The sequence below is a fragment of the Gracilinanus agilis genome, chromosome 2 (assembly GCF_016433145.1).
Source record: "Gracilinanus agilis isolate LMUSP501 chromosome 2, AgileGrace, whole genome shotgun sequence".
Lineage (NCBI taxonomy): Eukaryota > Metazoa > Chordata > Mammalia > Didelphimorphia > Didelphidae > Gracilinanus > Gracilinanus agilis.
In genome coordinates, this window is record NC_058131.1 from 409,620,627 (window position 1) to 409,625,341 (window position 4,715).

The window sequence follows — 4,715 nt, forward strand, 5'->3', positions numbered from 1 at the left end:
TTTGACATAATAAACAAGGGTCAAAGAAACTCTAGAGACCAAATAGTATGAAAACCAATCAATCAATAAACATTTTTAAGCACCTTCTAGGTTCTAGGCACATTGCTAAGTATTGGGAATACAAAGCCAAAAAAGGAAAGATATCCTTCGAAAAAGCTGAAACGGAGAGTAGGAAATTCCTCGAAGGCAAGAAGGAATTTCAATAGATGAAGTAGGTGGGACAAAGGGAGTAGGACCGGAAGTTATTACAATAATTGCAAATGCCGTAAGCAAAGGCTTCAAGATGGGTAAGACAGGAGGAAAATGGGACAAAAAGTAGTCCAGTTTGGTTGGCACATAGGTGACAGTACGATATATTTTTCATATCATCTTTATCTTTAACACCTGACAGGGCAGCAAAGAAGGCTCTTATGATGAATTGAATTGAATATGTTGAACTATAAGATATTCCAGCTCTAAGGAAATCATTATGACTTAGAGCTGGAAGGAGTTTAGGGATCATTTAGTCCAATCGCTTCATTTTACAGGAATTTTAGGAAATTGAGGCCCAGAGAAGTTAAACGTCACTCAGCAGATAAGTAGAGCAGTCAGAAGTTGAACTCCAGGACTCCAAATACTGAAATAGCAGAATATCAGATGGACTTCACTGTCTGAACAAAAATTAATGCTCTTTCGTGTTTCTGGACCAAAACTTATTGTTTCATGTATGTTGTCGCTTGATGATTAATGAAAAAAAAAACGAACGAAAATTTTTCATTGTATTCTACAGATTTTCCATAAACAGTTAAGAACTAGTCCCTATCGGGGGCTTTCCGGACTAGGTTAAACTACATTTCCCAGGAGTCTACGTCCCAGCATGCATCTGGTGATGTGGTTCGGAGAGCGGGTTATGGAAGCTCGAGGACTACAGCTTCCAGAATGCCCCGGGGGAAAGGAAAGGAAAGGGGGTGGGGACAGGGTCCATTTCTGTCAAGTCGGCCCTCCCGTAACCAATAGGAGACGAGGATACTGCGTAGTAAGGCTAAGGCAGGAGATACCCAGGGAATCCGTAGTCGGCTAAAGCGGCGGGAAGTTCGGTCTGCGAAGGATCCTTTCTCGTTGCGATTTCAGGTGGGGGAAGCAGCCGGGTTTTGGGGTCGAGGGGAACCAGAGAACTAGGAGGGGGTCGTTTCGGCAGGCTCGGCGGCCAAGTCCCTGCCCAGAGGGGACCTGGAGAGAGAATTATACGTAGTTTCCGTCCTAGGCCGGCCCGGAGCCTCCTGTGCCCTGGTTTATTGGCGTCTTTTTCTGGTGCCCGCGGAAGGCCAGACGAGACGCGAAGCCTTCCCCCATAACTCCCCGAAGCAGCCTAAATACAGAGGCTGGTGGTTATACCCCAACCCTCCTGGTCTTATTTGGGTCGCTCGTTCTGATCGCGTCCTAAGCTTTAGGATTGGACGGCAGAGATTCATATGGTCCTCAGTTGAGTATAGGTGGTCTAGTGCTGACAGAGAGCTGGTCTTGGCATCTGGAAGACTTGAGTTCTCATTCGTCGTGTGACCCTAGTTATATGCCTGGGCGTGCCACTTAACCTTTCAGAGCTTCTGGCGACTACCTCGGATTTAGTTATTTAGTCTTAGTTAGCTTCAGATTTTCGTTGCTGGAGGGAGTTTCCCACACCAGGAGTTCAGAGATGCTTGTTCCACTTGGACAAAATGGGGTCTCCGACATTTTCAATAGCTACCTCACAAAGGTGATTGAGAGGAAAGCACTTTGAACATCATAAAGCAGTCTATAAATGTGTTAGTATTATTATTGTAAGTAGTAATTAGTTAATAATATTACTAAGTAGTAATTTTACCAGTATTATTATTTAGTAATATTTAGTAGTAAATACCACTGAGCAATACTATTTATTAGTAAATAGTACTTAAAATAATAGTAATATGGGGCAAGTTTATAGAGTGGTTATGAAAGGATGAATGGAAAATTCTGAAGATAATAGTCATTCCCCCCCTTTCAAAAAAATCCCTACTTTCCATCTTAGAGTCAATACTAAATATTAGTTCCAAGGCAGAGGAGCAGTAAGGGGAGGCAATTGAGGTTAAGTGATTTTTCTGGGGTCATACAGCCAGGAAATGTTTTGTGATCAAATTTGAATCCAGGACCTTCTGTCACCAAGCCTGGCTTTATCCAGTGAGCTGCCTATCTTCCTCTTGTCATTTACTTTTATTCAAATGCAACAAGTACTTATTAAACATTTACTCTGTGTAAGTTTGTATGCTAGGAATTGGAGATATAAAGAAAATAAACAATAGTTTTTACACTTAAGGACCTTCGATTCAAATGGGAGGATAGAACATAGATTAAGTATGTGCATGATAATTTGAGAAGCAATACTAATAGTAATATTATGTTCATTGATAATATTGGTGAGAATGCTATCCTGATAGATAATAATGTCCTTATTTTGCAAAGGAAAATACCAGTCCACTAAGGGAAGGTGTTTATAAAGATAGCATTTTAAAACTTTAAAGTGCTAGATAAATGTGAAATTATTTTAAAGTAATTTTCAGATTTATTCAGTTTAATTTTGATTGTTCTGAACCTAGAGAAGGTAGGTAGTGCTACCAACATTAACTTTTTATTCCTACCTCTAGGACTGATAGCACCCATCTACTCCAGAAGATTTTTCTTTAAAAATTTATTTTTCAGTCAAACCTACTAAAATGATATTTAATAGAGCTACGCTTGGGTTAAAAAAGAACTTAACTGTTTAATTATAAGATGCTTGAGGCATGGCAAGATAGCCAATTAAAAAATTGTGGGGTTTTAGTATTCAACAAAATAAAAATCAATAGTATGAGATGGCAGCCAAAAAAATGCCAGCAGCATAAATTAAGGTGATCTTCAGCTCTCTTAAAGAGGACAGTTGTTGGGAACAAGGACATGATTGTCCTGCATTCTGTCCTATTGCATTTCTGTCAAGATGATTTTTTTCATTTCTTCTTCAGAATGCACAGTATGGCTCCATCCTTATTTTCCTCACTTTTTCATGGAACTAGTTTGGAGGGTAGCTTTGAAGGAATGAATGGAAAATCCTGAAGATATTAGTCATTCATTTGTAAACAAATCCAACAAGCATTTATGAAGCATCTACTCTCTAAGTTTATGTGGTAGGAGCTGGAGACATAAAGAAAATGAATATTTGTTCTTACCCTTAAGAACCTAAGATTCAAATTGGAGGAAAAGACATAAGTACTTGATAATTTGAGAAGAAAGGAGAGGGTATTACTGACTAAAAAATGAATCTATCAACAAGCATTTATTGAGTGCCTGTTCTGTCTCTCTCTCTGTTAGGCCCCAGAGATACAGAAAATAATAATATAAATATAAAATGAGAGAAACTTCTTATAGAAGGTGGCATATAAACTGTCCCTGAAAGGAAGCCAAGGGTTCCAAGTGGAGATGCATTTTACAGATGAGAGATATAGCCTGTAAAAAGGCACAGAGGTGGGAGATGGAGAACTAAATTCTAAGAATAGCAAGTAGGCCACGATGACTAGAAAGCAGTTTCTATAAAGGGGGAGTATGTAATGTGAAATAATCTTGGAAACATAGACCAGATTGGGACAGAATTTAAATGATAAATTTAGGATTTGGCATTTTATCCTAGAGGCAATAGGTTTGTGAGCATGAGCTAGTCTGGCATAGCTGCAGTTGTTTCTCAGAGTGGAAATATTTAGAATGACCTAGATTTTGGCATTCATTTTTCAAGATACATTATATCACCTTGCATTATAGTTTTATTACTTTTGAAAGTTTAAGAGGGAAATTAAGTCATTTAGCATTTTTCAAAACATTTTTACAGTTATTGTTCAGTTGGGGTATGTGGTACTTGTAGTTAGTAAATATGGCATTTAATAAAACAGTTTTTGGGTAGACAATAGTATCTATTAGACAGAGGCTGTTAAATAGTAGTAGTGACCAAATAATGACTTCCTACACATACTTACCATACGAAGTGTGTGTTGTCTGTCCTTCAAAGAAAACTTGATTGGACTTTTATAAATTGTTGTAGTTTATCAGTACAAAGGTGTGTAGAATAATGACTTCATGTTATGCTCAAATTTGCAGATGCTAGATAGTAGAGATTTCTGTTAAATTGTATTCCATGTTGTAGGTATGTTTTAAAAACAAAAAACTGTCATACAGTATTTAGGCACTAGGTGGTAGCACAGTGAATAGAACATTGAGCCAGGAAGACCTGAGTTCAAATCTACCCTCAGATACTAGCTGTATAACCCTGGGCAAGTCATTTAGCTCTGTTTGCCTCAGTTTTCTCATTTGTAAAATGAGCTGGAGAAGGAAATGGCAAACCACTGTATTATCTGCAAAGAAAACTCCAAATGGGATCATGAAGAGTTGGACATAATTGAAAAACAACTTACCCATAACTTGAGAGCTATAGGATCTGTTTCTTTTCTAATTTTTAAAAATGTATTTTCTTTAATTTTAAGGTCGCAAGACCATTTAGAATGTATTGAGGAATATGGTATAAAATGTTTCTCTAAAAATAATTAATGCCAGATTGCCTTCCAGTTTTCCTAGAAGTTTTTTTTTTTTTTTTTTTTTTTTTTAAATAGGGAGTTTTTAAGTATTTTATGTGTCCTGGTGTATGAGATGTTGGATTATTGAGTTCCATTGTCTCATTTACTGTTTACTTTTCCATCAGT

At 37.5% G+C, this 4,715-nt stretch overlaps 1 protein-coding gene across 1 annotated transcript in view; it reads left to right on the forward strand.

Moving 5' to 3' along the window:
* Positions 1–1,053: 1,053 nt before the first annotated feature.
* VRK1 (VRK serine/threonine kinase 1) overlaps positions 1,054–4,715 on the forward strand; it is a 125,208-nt gene continuing 121,546 nt past the window's right edge. Inside the window, exon 1 of the mRNA XM_044664588.1 lies at positions 1,054–1,110. The gene's annotated coding sequence lies outside the window, so the exon portion shown is untranslated. The remainder of the gene's footprint in view (positions 1,111–4,715) is intronic.